This window comes from Artemia franciscana, chromosome 8 (genome assembly GCF_032884065.1).
Source record: "Artemia franciscana chromosome 8, ASM3288406v1, whole genome shotgun sequence".
In the NCBI taxonomy this organism is placed as follows: Eukaryota; Metazoa; Arthropoda; class Branchiopoda; order Anostraca; family Artemiidae; genus Artemia; species Artemia franciscana.
Window position 1 is genome coordinate 25,513,862 of NC_088870.1, and position 16,305 is coordinate 25,530,166.

Sequence of the window (16,305 nt, forward strand, 5' to 3'; positions counted from 1 at the left end):
CATTTTTTCAACATACGTAGCTATTACCCTCGAAAACTAAATCTTTTGACATAGGAAAAGAGCCTTTAATCACATTCTTTACCATGTACAATCATAAAATAGTCTAATATCTTCATTTTTTCAACATACGTAGGTATTACCCTCGAAAACTAAAACTTTTGAAATAGGAAAAGAGCCTTTAATCACATTCTTTACCATGTGCAATCATAAAATAGTCTAATATCTTCATTTTTTCCACAGACATAGCTATTACCCTCGAAAACTAAAACTTTTGAAATAGGAAAAGAGCCTTTAATCACATTCTTTACCATGTGCAATAATAAAATTGTCTAATATCTTCATTTTTTCCACAGACATAGCTATTACCCTCGAAAACTAAAACTTTTGAAATAGGAAAAGAGCCTTTAATCACATTCTTTACCATTTGCAATCATAAAATAGTCTAATATCTTCATTTTTTCAACATACGTAGCTATTACCATCGAAAACTAAAACTTTTGACATAGGAAAAGAGCCTTTAATCAAATTCTTTACCATTTGCAATCACAAAATAGTCTAATATCTTCATTTTTTCAACATATGTAGCTATTACCCTCGAAAACTAAAACTTTTGAAATAGGAAAAGAGCCTTTAATCACATTCTTTACCATTTGCAATCATAAAATAGTCTAATATCTTCATTTTTTCAACATACGTAGCTATTACCCTCGAAAACTAAAACTTTTGACGTAGGAAAAGAGCCTTCAATCACATTCTTTACCATTTGCAATCATAAAATACTCTAATATTTTCATTGTTTCAACATACGTAACTATTACCCTTGAAAACTAAAACTTTTGACATAAGAAAAGAGCCTTTAATCACATTCTTTACCATGTGCAATCATAAAATAGTCTAATATGTTCATTTTTTCCACAGACATAGCTATTACCGTCGAAAACTAAAACTTTTGAAATAGGAAAAGAGCCTTTAATCACATTCTTTACCATGTGCAATCATAAAATTGTCTAATATCTTCATTTTTTCCACAGACAAAGCTATTACCCTCGAAAACTAAAACTTTTGAATAGGAAAAGAGCCTTTAATCACATTCTTTACCATTTGCAATCATAAAATAGTCTAATATCTTGATTTTTTCAACATACGTAGCTATTAACCTCGAAAACTAAAACTTTTGACATAGGAAAAGAGCCTTTAATCACATTCTTTATCATGTGCAATCATAAAATAGTCTAATATCTTCATTTTTTCAACATACGTAGCTATTAACCTCGAAAACTAAAACTTTTGACATAGGAAAAGAGCCTTTAATCACATTCTTTATCATGTGCAATCATAAAATAGTCTAATATCTTCATTTTTTTTCAACATACGTATCTATTACCCTCGAAAACTAAAACTTTTGAAATAGGAAAAGAGCCTTTAATCACATTCTTTACCATTTGCAATCATAAAATAGTCTAATATCTTCATTTTTTCCGCATACGTAGCTATTACCCTCGAAAACTAAAACTTTTGACAGAGGAAAAGAGCCTTTAATCACATTCTTTACCATGTTCAATCATAAAATAGTCTAATATCTTCATTTTTCCAACATACGTAGCTATTACCCTCAAAAACTATAACTTTTGATATAGGAAAAGAGCCTTTAATCACATTCTTTACCATGTGTAATCATAAAATAGTCTAATATCTTCATTTTTTCCACAGACATAGCTATTACCCTCGAAAACTAAAACTTTCGAAATAGGAAAAGAACCTTTAATCACATTCTTTACCATGTGCAATCATAAAATTGTCTAATATCTTCATTTTTTCCACAGACAAAGCTATTACCCTCGAAAACTAAAACTTTTGAATAGGAAAAGAGCCTTTAATCACATTCTTTACCATTTGCAATCATAAAATAGTCTAATATCTTCATTTTTTCAACATACGTAGCTATTAAACTCGAAAACTAAAACTTTTGACATAGGAAAAGAGCCTTTAATCACATTCTTTATCATGTGCAATCATAAAATAGTCTAATATCTTCATTTTTTTCAACATACGTAGCTATTACCCTCGAAAACTAAAACTTTTGAAATAGGAAAAGAGCCTTTAATCACATTCTTTACCATTTGAAATCATAAAATTGTCTAATATCTTCATTTTTTTAACATACGTAGCTATTACCCTCGAAACTAAAACTTTTGAAATAGGAAAAGAGCCTTTAATCACATTCTTTACCATTAGCAATCATAAAATAGTCTAATATCTTCATTTTTTCCGCATACGTAGCTATTACCCTCGAAAACTAGAACTTTTGAAATAGGAAAAGAGCCATTAATCACATTCTTTACCATGTGCAATTATAAAATTGTCTATTATCTTCATTTTTTCCACAGACAAAGCTATTACCCTCGAAAACTAAAACTTTTGAATAGGAAAAGAGCCTTTAATCACATTCTTTACCATTTGCAATAATAAAATTGTCTAATATCTTCATTTTTTCCAACATACGTAGCTATTACCCTCGAAAACTAAAACTTTTGACGTAGGAAAAGAGCCTTCAATCACATTCTTTACCATTTGCAATCATAAAATACTCTAATATTTTCATTTTTTCAGCATACGTAACTATTACCCTTGAAAACTAAAACTTTTGACATAAGAAAAGAGCCTTTAATCACATTCTTTACCATGTGCAATCATAAAATAGTCTAATATGTTCATTTTTTCCACAGACATAGCTATTACCGTCGAAAACTAAAACTTTTGAAATAGGAAAAGAGCTTTAATCACATTCTTTACCATGTGCAATCATAAAATTGTCTAATATCTTCATTTTTTCCACAGACAAAGCTATTACCCTCGAAAACTAAAACTTTTGAATAGGAAAAGAGCCTTTAATCACATTCTTTACCATTTGCAATCATAAAATAGTCTAATATCTTGATTTTTTCAACATACGTAGCTATTAACCTCGAAAACTAAAACTTTTGACATAGGAAAAGAGCCTTTAATCACATTCTTTATCATGTGCAATCATAAAATAGTCTAATATCTTCATTTATTCAACATACGTAGCTATTAACCTCGAAAACTAAACTTTTGACATAGGAAAAGAGCTTTAATCACATTCTTTATCATGTGCAATCATAAAATAGTCTAATATCTTCATTTTTTCAACATACGTAGCTATTACCCTCGAAAACTAAAACTTTTGAAATAGGAAAAGAGCCTTTAATCACATTCTTTACCATTTGCAATCATAAAATAGTCTAATATCTTCATTTTTTCCGCATACGTAGCTATTACCCTCGAAAACTAAAACTTTTGACAGAGGAAAAGAGCCTTTAATCACATTCTTTACCATGTTCAATCATAAAATAGTCTAATATCTTCATTTTTCCAACATACGTAGCTATTACCTCGAAAACTAAAACTTTTGATATAGGAGAAGAGCCTTTAATCACATTCTTTACCATGTGTAATCATAAAATAGTCTAATATCTTCATTTTTTCCACAGACATAGCTATTACCCTCGAAAACTAAAACTTTCGAAATAGGAAAAGAACCTTTAATCACATTCTTTACCATGTGCAATCATAAAATTGTCTAATATCTTCATTTTTTCCACAGACAAAGCTATTACCCTCGAAAACTAAAACTTTTGAATAGGAAAAGAGCCTTTAATCACATTCTTTACCATTTGCAATCATAAAATAGTCTAATATCTTCATTTTTTCAACATACGTAGCTATTAACCTCGAAAACTAAAACTTTTGACATAGGAAAAGAGCCTTTAATCACATTCTTTATCATGTGCAATCATAAAATAGTCTAATATCGTCATTTTTTTCAACATACGTAGCTATTACCCTCGAAAACTAAAACTTTTGAAATAGGAAAAGAGCCTTTAATCACATTCTTTACCATGTGAAATCATAAAATTGTCTAATATCTTCATTTTTTTAACATACGTAGCTATTACCCTCGAAAACTAAAACTTTTGAAATAGGAAAAGAGCCTTTAATCACATTCTTTACCATTTGCAATCATAAAATAGTCTAATATCTTCATTTTTTCCGCATACGTAGCTATTACCCTCGAAAACTAAAACTTTTGAAATAGGAAAAGAGCCTTTAATCACATTCTTTACCATGTGCAATCATAAAATTGTCTAATATCTTCATTTTTTCCACAGACAAAGCTATTACCCTCGAAAACTAAAACTTTTGAATAGGAAAAGAGCCTTTAATCACATTCTTTACCATTTGCAATCATAAAATAGTCTAATATCTTCATTTTTTCAACATACGTAGCTATTAACCTCGAAAACTAAAACTTTTGACATAGGAAAAGAGCCTTTAATCACATTCTTTATCATGTGCAATCATAAAATAGTCTAATATTATCATTTTTTCAACATACGTAGCTATTACCCTCGAAAACTAAAACTTTTGAAATAGGAAAAGAGCCTTTAATCACATTCTTTACCATTTGCAATCATAAAATAGTCTAATATCTTCATTTTTTCCGCATACGTAGCTATTACCCTCGAAAACTAAAACTTTTGACAGAGGAAAAGAGCCTTTAATCACATTCTTTACCATGTTCAATCATAAAATAGTCTAATATCTTCATTTTCCAACATACATAGCTATTACCCTCGAAAACTAAAACTTTTGATATAGGAAAAGAGCCTTTAATCACATTCTTTACCATGTGTAATCATAAAATAGTCTAATATCTTCATTTTTTCCACAGACATAGCTATTACCCTCGAAAACTAAAACTTTCAAAATAGGAAAAGAACCTTTAATCACATTCTTTACCATGTGCAATCATAAAATTGTCTAATATCTTCATTTTTTCCACAGACATATTTATTACCCTCGAAAACTAAAACTTTTGAAATAGGAAAAGAGCCTTTAATCATATTCTTTACCATTTGCAATCATAAAATAGTCTAATATCTTCATTTTTTCAACATACGTAGGTATTACCCTCGAAAACTTAAACTTTTGAAATAGGAAAAGAGCCTTTAATCACATTCATTACCCTTTGCAATCATAAAAAAGTCTAATATCTTCATTTTTTCAACATACATAGCTATTACCCTCGAAAACTAAAACTTTTGACATAGGAAAAGAGCCTTTAATCACATTCTTTACCATTTGCAATCATAAAATAGTCTAATATCTTCATTTTTTCAACATACGTAGCTATTACCCTCGAAAACTAAAACTTTTGACATAGGAAAAGAGCCTTTAATCACATTCTTTACCATGTACCCTCGAAAACTAAACTTTTGAAATAGGAAAAGAGCCTTTAATCACATTCTTTACCATGTGCAGTCATAAAATTGTCTAATATCTTCATTTTTTCCACAGACATAGCTATTACCCTCGAAAACTAAACCTTTTGAAATAGGAAAAGAGCCTTTAATCAAATTCTTTACCATGTGCAATATTAAAATTGTCTAATATCTTCATTTTTTCCACAGACATAGCTATTACCCTCGAAAACTAAAACTTTTGAAATAGGAAAAGAGCCTTTAATCACATTCTTTACCATTTGCAATCATAAAATAGTCTAATATCTTCATTTTTTCAACATACGTAGCTATTACCATCGAAAACTAAAACTTTTGACATAGGAAAAGAGCCTTTAATCAAATTCTTTACCATTTGCAATCATAAAATAGTCTAATATCTTCATTTTTTCAACATACGTAGCTATTACCCTCGAAAACTAAAACTTTTGAAATAGGAAAAGAGCCTTTAATCACATTCTTTACCATGTGCAATCATAAAATAGTCTAATATCTTCATTTTTTCAACATACGTAGCTATTAACCTCCAAAACTAAAACTTTTGACATAGGAAAAGAGCCTTTAATCACATTCTTTACCATGTGCAATCATAAAATAGTCTAATATCTTCATTTTTCCAACATACGTAGCTATTACCCTCGAAAACTAAAACTTTTGATATAGGAAAAGAGCCTTTAATCACATTCTTTACCATGTGTAATCATAAAATAGTCTAATATCTTCATTTTTTCCACAGACATAGCTATTACCCTCGAAAACTAAAACTTTCGAAATAGGAAAAGAACCTTTAATCACATTCTTTACCATGTGCAATCCTAAATTTGTTTAATATCTTCATTTTTTCCACAGACATATTTATTATCCTCGAAACTAAAACTTTTGAAATAGGAAAAGAGTCTTTAATCACATTCTTTACCATTTGCAATCATAAAATAGTCTAATATCTTCATTTTTTCAGCATACGTAGTAATTACCCTCGAAAGCTAAAACTTTTGAAATAGGAAAAGAGCCTTTAATCACATTCTTTACCATGTGCAATCATAAAATAGTCTAATATCTTCATTTTTTCAACATACGTAGCTATTACCCTCGAAAACTAAAACTTTTGACATAGGAAAAGAGCCTTTAATCACAATCTTCACCATTTGCAATCATAAAATAGTCTAATATCTTCATTTTTTCAACATTCGTAGCTATTACCCTCGAAAACTAAAACTTTTGAAATAGGAAAAGAGCCTTTAATCACATTCTTTACCATGTGCAATCATAAAATTGTCTAATATCTTCATTTTTTCCACAGACAAAGCTATTACCCTCGAAAACTAAAACTTTTGAATAGCAAAAGAGCCTTTAATCACATTCTTTACCATTTGCAATCATAAAATAGTCTAATATCTTCATTTTTTCCTCGAAAACTAAAACTTTTGAAATAGGAAAAGAGCCTTTAATCACATTCTTTACCATTTGCAATCATAAAATAGTCTAATATCTTCATTTTTTCAACATACGTAGGTATTACCCTCGAAAACTTAAACTTTTGAAATAGGAAAAGAGCCTTTAATCACATTCTTTACCATTTGCAATCATAAAATAGTCTAATATCTTCATTTTTTCAGCATACGTAGTAATTACCCTCGAAAACTAAAACTTTTGAAATAGGAAAAGAGCCTTTAATCACATTCTTTACCATGTGCAATCATAAAATAGTCTAATATCTTCATTTTTTCAACATACGTAGCTATTACCCTCGAAAACTAAAACTTTTGACATAGGAAAAGAGCCTTTAATCACATTCTTCACCATTTGCAATCATAAAATAGTCTAATATCTTCATTTTTTCAACATTCGTAGCTATTACCCTCGAAAACTAAAACTTTTGAAATAGGAAAAGAGCCTTTAATCACATTCTTTACCATGTGCAATCATAAAATTGTCTAATATCTTCATTTTTTCCACAGACAAAGCTATTACCCTCGAAAACTAAAACTTTTGAATAGGATCAGAGCCTTTAATCACATTCTTTACCATTTGCAATCATAAAATAGTCTAATATCTTCATTTTTTCAACATACGTAGCTATTACCCTCGAAAACTAAAACTTTTGACATAGGAAAAGAGCCTTTAATCACATTCTTTACCATTTGCAATCATAAAATAGTCTAATATCTTCATTTTTTCCGCATACGTAGCTATTACCCTCGAAAACTAAAACTTTTGACAGAGGAAAAGAGCCTTTAATCACATTCTTTACCATGTTCAATCATAAAATAGTCTAATATCTTCATTTTTCCAACATACGTAGCTATTACCCTCGAAAACTAAAACTTTTGATATAGGAAAAGAGCCTTTAATCACATTCTTTACCATGTGTAATCATAAAATAGTCTAATATCTTCATTTTTTCCACAGACATAGCTATTACCCTCGAAAACTAAAACTTTCAAAATAGGAAAAGAACCTTTAATCACATTCTTTACCGTGTGCAATCATGTGCAATCAAAAAATCTTCATTTTTTCCACAGACATAGCTATTACTCTCGAAAACTAAAACTTTCGAAATAGGAAAAGAACCTTTAATCACATTCTTTACCATGTGCAATCATAAAATTGTCTAATATCTTCATTTTTTTCACAGACCTATTTTATTACCCTCGAAAACTAAAATTTTTGAAATAGGAAAAGAGCCTTTAATCACATTCTTTACCATTTGCAATCATAAAATAGTCTAATATCTTCATTTTTTCAACATACGTAGGTATTACCCTCGAAAACTTAAACTTTTGAAATAGGAAAAGAGCCTTTAATCACATTCTTTACAATGTGCAATCATAAAATTGTCTAATATCTTCATTTATTCAACATACGTAGCTATTACCCTCGAAAACTAAAACTTTTGAAATAGGAAAAGAGCCTTTATTCACATTCTTTACCATGTGCAATCATAAAATTGTCTAATATCTTCATTTTTTCCACAGACATAGCTATTACCCCTCGAAAACTAAAACTTTTGAAATAGGAAAAGAGCCTTTAATCACATTCATTGCCCTTTGCAATCATAAAAAAGTCTAATATCTTCATTTTTTCAACATACGTAGCTATTACCCTCGAAAACTAAAACTTTTGAAATAGGAAAATAGCCTTTAATCACATTCTTTACCATTTGCAATCATAAAATAGTCTAATATCTTCATTTTTTCCACTGACAAAGCTATTACCCTCGAAAACTAAAACTTTTGAAATAGGAAAAGAGCCTTTAATCACATTCTTTACCATGTGCAATCATAAAATAGTCTAATATCTTCATTTTTTCAACATACGTAGCTATACCCTCAAAAACTAAAACTTTGACATAGGAAAAGAGCCTTTAATAACATTCTTTACCATTTACAATCATAAAATAGTCTAATATCTTCATTTTTTCAACATTCGTAGGTATTACCCTCGAAATCTAAAACTTTTGAAATAGGAAAAGAGCCTTTAATCACATTCTTTACCATGTGCAATCATAAAATAGTCTAATATCTTCATTTTTTCAACATACGTAGCTATTACCCTCGAAAACTAAAACTTTTGACATAGGAAAAGAGCCTTTAAATCACAATCTTCACCATTTGCAATCATAAAATAGTCTAATATCTTCATTTTTTCAACATTAGTTCAGGGTGTTAGAACAGATTTGAACATTAATGTTAAGAACGTTAAGTCACTAAGGCTAGGAATAAGTGAAGATGAAAAACTGATGTTGGGTAACGAAAAGATTGATCAGGTGGACAGCTTCGTTGACCTTGGTAGCGTTATTAGTAAAGACGGTGGGAGCAGCGAAGATGCTAAAAGTAGAATAGCCAAGGCTCAGGGAGTTTTTTTCACAGTTAAAAAAAAAAAAAAATTGAAGAATAAGAAGATAAGCCTGCAAACCAAGATTAGAATATCAGAAGCAACGGTGATGGTCAAATATGACTCTGAAGCGAAGGCACACCGAAAAGCGGATGAAGATTTGCTAGATATTTTCTAGAGAAATTGCCAACCGATTATTCTGGGGACCCAGCTGACGACCGTATTTCAAACAGCAGGTTGTGCAAAATAATTGTTCAATCCCGCTTGCTAGGGCTATAATGAGAGAAAGGATGTGATGGCTAGGGCGCATTCTGCGGATGAAGGATGACAGATTGCCGAAGGTTGTCCTTTTAGGGCAATCATCTAGGGGTAAACGGAAAGCAGGACGACCGTGGGATGGGAGGATGCCATAACGAAAGGTTTAAAGCAAAGGGGAGCTTCCTGGGAGGTTGTAGAGAAAGAGGCTTTGAAATAATGGAGTGTGCGTAGCTATGCTGGTCTTAGGCAGCTTGGTGCTACCGTGAATTGTTAGTAGCAGCAGTAAAAATTAAGGTTTTTAGTTCCGAACTTTTTTTTCAGTTTCAGGCTCCTCCTTTCGAAAACATGCAAGAAAATTCCAAAACTTTTGGTAATGCGCATCTAAACAGGACTTATAATTACGAAGCATGTAAATATTCAATTTTAGGTCAACTTTCAAGGTAAGCCTACTATACTGTTTTCTTTTTCCTCTCATGTATCGGACGCAACCTCAAGTATTGTCCATAGTAAAGAGCACAAGCCACCAATATATTAATTATTTTCTTTCCAGAGCCGTTTCATATGAAGTGACGATCGCACAGACTTTGGATGAAGCTAGTTGAAAATCAGAAGTGCTAGTGCATTTTTTTAAGAGTCAAGAGTGGCCAGGAAACCAACCACCCTTACTGGCCCTCTAAACAGTACCCTATACCCTTCTAAGACGTTTGATCGCAATTTTGAGATAGACATTTTGTGTAAAAAAATTTAAAGGTCCAATAAAATCAAGGGTAAGCCTTCAAGCATGACATGGCCTCGACAGGCCTTGGGGCAAGGCCCATAGATAATGAATGTTGGCAATTATTCAAACACATAACTTATAGTGAAAAGCGGGGATTTTTCTTCAATATCTGACATTTTCCAATTCATTATCAACATTTTATAAAAATAAAAAAATAAATAAAAACACAAAACTGTATTTATATCTACTTTTGTTACATTTTTACTAGTCAGAAAAAAAACTCGGGGGGGGGGTCAACCAGGTGTTCAAAAAGTTCCAAAGCTGTCAGTAGTAGAACTCCAACAGCTGCCGTAATGTAACTAGCCATAAATATCACAATCGATAATTTTAAATGTACCATTTTATCAAAAGTACTGCATCATATTTACCCTAATACCGCTAGTGCAGAACAGTATTCAAAGTCTGAAGTATATTATATATAGCTTACTAATCTTTCTTTATGGATGGAGTTGTACACTCCAATGCTAATGGTATTATAAAAAATAATACATACCCAACGGCATGCTTGATTTTCGTTGATCACTATACCGTATTACAACTATAAAAAGCACCATTTAATTTTCTGAGAGAACAGTATTGATTGGCAGTCTGGCAGTCACAAGCATTATGAAGCTGGTATATTAGTTTTGACCTAATCTAATCCCAAAAACAAACAGGAAATTGCTGTTACATTTTAGTGTGGCTGTTTTAGGCTACTAATCTTCTATGTTCCAGCTTACTCATTACCTGCTTTAACTGTATGTACACCTTGATAGCTACCATCCCTTTTAAGATTCTTTTAACTGACGAATAAAAAGTTTGGAGAGAATTGGGCTATTTTTGCGGGATTTTGAAAAATATTTACTTTCAGTTGAAGAGAAGTAGAATATGCTAAACTTGTCCACAAGGACACAACGACTTAAAAGTAAACTTTCAAATAGCGACATTGATACTCAATGAGCTTTTAGTTTGAACAAGTTTTAAAAAACAGCATCACAAGAAGAGATACATCTCTTCTTGCAGAGGAGAGAAGAGATAACTACATCCCGTGAGAAGAGATACTTCAGAAAGAATAGATGATAGTATATTAGTGAGAAGTAATATATAATGTGAGATATATAAGATGATAGTAATAGCGAGAAGATATAGCAAAAAAAGAATATCAAAAACGAAAACAGCTCTTTTTTGTTTTGCAGTTGCTCTTTTTGGAGTTTTGGTTCCTACTGAGTCGAATTACTTACAGTTCATTATCACAAACTGTTTGAACAAGCTTCAAACACAGATATTCGGTAGAAGAGTGAGAAATAAAAACCAACCGTTTGTAAAATAAAAAGAAAAAAGTCTGAAAATAATATAAACTTTACAAGAAAACAACATGGAAATAATAACTGAATTTTTACTTTGGGCTATAATATACAATTTTTTATGGATCATGTTTTGGGGTCGCTTGTGTTTTAATCAAATATTCCCTGAATTTGAATACAATTTACGGCTTAATTTTGTCTCATTAACAGGGACAGACGGGAGGGGCTGAAATTTTTACGGTAAGAAGATTATATTTAGGAAAGATTTTGAATGGCAAATTCAATTCTACCATAATTATTTTTATTTCTATTGTTTTTATCTCAGGATTAGCCTTCATACATGGTTAAGAATTGCTCAACCATTAAAAGTAGTGGAGGTAAGCATATGTACTTAAAAAAAAAATTCCAATGCCCTAATTTGAGCAAAATACCTATTCCGTAAAATTTCATTCACTTACTTAACAATTTTCCTAGATCATAAAATGATCCCAGACTGCAGTTGACCCACTCAATCAAGCACGGACGGTCGTCAAAAATATTGCACGGAGAGGGCACCAGAGTATCAATAGTGAGGGGAGGAGGAGGAGGGGAATATGACTGAAGATAAAAGGTTACATGCAAAATAAAATTCTTAAGGAAAAAAGAAAAGTACTTAATTTTTACAAACCAAATGAAGCAAAATTCAACACATTTTTAAATGGTGAAGATGCCTCGCAAAAAGATCAATTCCTTTAATTAGTACTTATGTATTACACATTGGATGGGGGGCCTAACCTATACTACCTACACCCCCCCCAATGTGCAAATATATAGCCTAAATTATATGATCACAATGTATTCTGTCACCCGCCACTTGTTTTCCGCTGAGCGTAAGCTAATTGTTTCTAATACAGACATATCAAACCGGTTTGTTCTCAAGTTTTACACAGCGTATTGTTATTATTATTCTATGTATTTATTCATTTATTCCGTTTTCATTCATATGTAATATTTGAAGATTGTCCCAATAGGATTCTTTCGAGTCTAGAGATCATCTAGAGCTTATTTCAAGAGCCATCTTAAACCTTGATTTCAAATTTAACGAAGCTTGCGCAATAACTATGTTGAATACAAACGACCAGGAGTTACTTAAAAAAAAAAAAAATTTCAAAAGAAAAGTAAAGAGCTAAGCTATATTAAAACCTAACCCCAAGCATATATAAAGCCCTGTACCAATTCAAACTTTAAAAAACAAGAAATTGCATCCGACAAAGGAAGGCAAACCAAAACGAACAGAAATTAAAAAAATAATAACATTAAACATTCAGATAACAGATACTAGTACGGATAAATAAGTAAGCTTAAAACGAGTAGAAACTAAAATGAATCATCAATTCAAACTTAAAATGAACAGAAATTACTACAAAGAGGAGAAGGGTTACTGAACCTTACACAGTTAAAAACACAGTTAAAACAAAACAAATTAAACACGTTAAACCACACAGTTAAAATACATTTAGTTTTCGATAAAACATAAATGCCACAATAGCCTTTCGAACGTTTAGGGGCGTCAGAGGGGGGAGTAACCCTACTCTTGTTATTGTTATTATAATTTAACTAAAGTTTGACTTCATTATTCATTTTAGTTTCTACTCGTTTTAGGGTTATTTATCTACCTTTATCATTCTCCGTTATAAAGATTGATGAGATTATTTATTTTAATTTCTGTTTAAATGGATGTCGAATGGATAAATTTAAATTGATAGAAGGATTTACTTTATTCGTTGATAGTAATATCGGGTTGCCTAAAGTTTAAATTATTATGTTACCTTATTTCTGCTTGGCTTAAGTTTTAATATTGCTATTTACTTTTCTTTAAAAAAAATCTTTTTTATATTTTTTTTACATAATCAAACCGTTTGTGGTACACGCTCAAAAGTAACTGAAACTCTAAAAAACGGAATTTTGGTACCAATAGATAGATATATATATATATATATATATATATATATATATATATATATATATATATATAAAAGTGGCTTATTATGCTGATTCCAAATATAGAAGTTTCATTAATTTAATGTTAATTTTAGTTCAAAAAAGGGCGGAACCACCCCTTAAAGGTCAAAGAATCTTAATAAAATCACATCATCATATTCAGCATATCAGAGAACTCTGTTGTAGAGGTTTCAACCTCCTATATACCAAAATGAGGATTTTTTTAATTTTTCCCTGAAGAAAGATCATGGATGCGTGTATATTTGCTTGTTTTTCAGGAATGATCGCGTCGACCCAGTGGTCCTAGAATTTTAGTAGAGGGGCTCATTCAAACGAAAACAAGAAGTTCCAGCGCCCTTATTAAGTGACCAAAAAGATTGGAGGGCAGCTATGCCCCTCCCTTGCCCCTATTTTCCCAAAATCTTCCGATCAAAATTTTGAGATAGCCATTTTGTTCGTCAGAGTTGAAAGGCCCAATAACTATACCTTTGGATATAACATGACACTCACATCCCAGGGGAAAGGTCCTTAGGCTATGCAATTTTTCCATTGTTTCAGCATAGTATTTGTTATTGAGAAGTATGGATATATTTTCAGGTGGGAAGGGGGGGGGGACAATTTTTCGCTTGCGGTTTTTTTTCACGGGTAATTTTACAAGGAGAGGCCTGTTTTTAGGGTTGAAATTTTCAGGGGAAATATTACAGTGGGGGAATTTGCCATAATTCCTATAGAAATTTTTTAATGTGTCTTGCTTTCTCTTTTCCGTCTCAATTTTTCGTATGAAAATGTTAAGGGTAAATTTTTCACCGGGACTGAATTATCTAGGGAATATTGCTGTCGATAGGGGGATTTCTCCGTGGAGGTGCATCCAGATTTCCTGGCATTATTTAAAAAATGATCACAAATTAAATAGAAAAACAAGTTTTTTTCCAACTGAAAGTAAGGAGCAACATTAAAACTTAAAATGAACAGAAATTATTACGTATATGAAGGGGGTTGTCCCCTTCTCGACACCTCACTGTTTACGCTAAAGTCTGAATTCTGTCTCAATTCTTAAAAAACAACTCCTGAAACACAAGGGTCGTTAATTAGAACAATAAGAAGCTTTTTTAAAAATACAAAAAAAACTTTAGCGTAAGAGCGAGGTGTTGAGGAGGGGAAAACCTCCTTCAAATACGTAATATTTTATGTTTGTTTTAAGTTTTAATGTTGCTCCTTACTTTCGGTCAAAAAAACCTTTTTTATTATTTTATTCTATAAGGAGCTACCTGATAACTACCCTTGAAGCCAGTGATCTATGTAACCATCACCAGAGGCGTTCTCCAGGCTACATACGTGAAGACTGACAAGCACTCATCTTCCAATGTTTTTTTTCTTTTTTGGCTAAACTTATAGAAGAAGCCAATTAAAAAAAAAAAAAAAACTTTAAAAAATAAAAAATAGAAAATCGAAGCGAAAAATAAAATATTTTCCTTTGATGAAAAAAACGCAAGCATAAAAATGAGTGAAAATATCCAACTCTTACAGACCCTCAGACTAAAGTAGCTGACACAGGGCAGATGATACAGCCTATTATTATCTTGCTAGTCAAATAAAGTTTCTTAAAACGGTAGCTTCCATTTGTACACTACGTTACGTACATTACTCCACGTTGAAAAATGGTAACTGATAAACACTCTCTTGGTTCGCAACAATGCTATCCTTTGTGAAAAATATTACTGATTGGCCAAACGTTAAGACTTTTCCAATTACATAAAGCTCATTCGTACACTAGAAACTATATTATAAGCCTGGAAAACACAATACTAAAAAAACAGAGGGGGAAGGGGTATGGAGGTCTTCCTACCTATGGTTATTCTGAAGGTTATCTTCATGCTAAGTAATTTAAATATTAACTACTATGATTGAAGGCATAGATACTTTGAAGTATTACCCATTTTGTGGAGTTACTAGATGCAGTAGCAGGGCTCCTTGAAGGATAAATCAGTATTAGTTTTTTTTTTACTATCTAAGACTAGCAATGGTAACTTAAAATAGACATTACCAATTATAATGAAATGTCTGAGAGGGGGGGGGATATTTTGTGGGAATTATGAAGGAAAAGAATAAAAGCCACCGTAGTAACTTCTTAAATTAGGACATAGCAAGGAAAAACAAGCTAAAACTAGCAATTATACCCTAGGGTAGCTTCTAAGACTTTGATAAGATAATTGCATAGACAGAGGCCTAGAAAGGGTAGTAGCAGACAAAGTATCGAGGACCCGAGTGTCAATGGAGTATACAGTGTAAATTTAAAGTATAAATTTCGCCTTTGCTTGGATGCAATCTGTAAGGTGTGTCACTAGTCCTGGACTAGAGAAAATTATCACCAGTATTGAGTAAAGAAACAGTTTATTTAAAAAATAACTCCCTTGTCCTAATATTGATCTGAATAATCTGGTATTAACAGTTTGATTGCAGCTATGGTGCTGCAGAGCTCTCAAAAATTATTTTCATTTTGTAAAGTTATTGATATTTCTAAATTCTTTTAAAGCCGTAAATGCAATAACACAAATTTGATGCCAAAACCACTAGTGACGAACATTTTCCCCCACTTGGTCTGGATTCACAGTTCTAGTCAAGCCAATTCTTGTTTTCTCAAGAATATTAGTCTGGCAGCTTAGTCTAGTAAGCTCAATCAGAAGTCCTTCATATAGGAATTAAGCTAATTTCCCATTCAAATTTTTAAAATCCAATAACAATAGCTTTAATAATTAGGACATGCCCAGCACAGGTCCCTAGCCCAAATGCCCAAAATAGCCTCTGAAAGATGAATCAATGCTTCTCGCCCAAAAGAACAACCTCCCAAGCA

At 31.5% G+C, this 16,305-nt stretch overlaps 1 long non-coding RNA gene across 1 annotated transcript in view; it reads left to right on the forward strand.

The window, feature by feature from the left end:
• Positions 1 to 16,305, forward strand: part of LOC136030206 (uncharacterized) — a 422,925-nt gene that overhangs the window by 266,472 nt on the left and 140,148 nt on the right. The window lies entirely within an intron of this gene.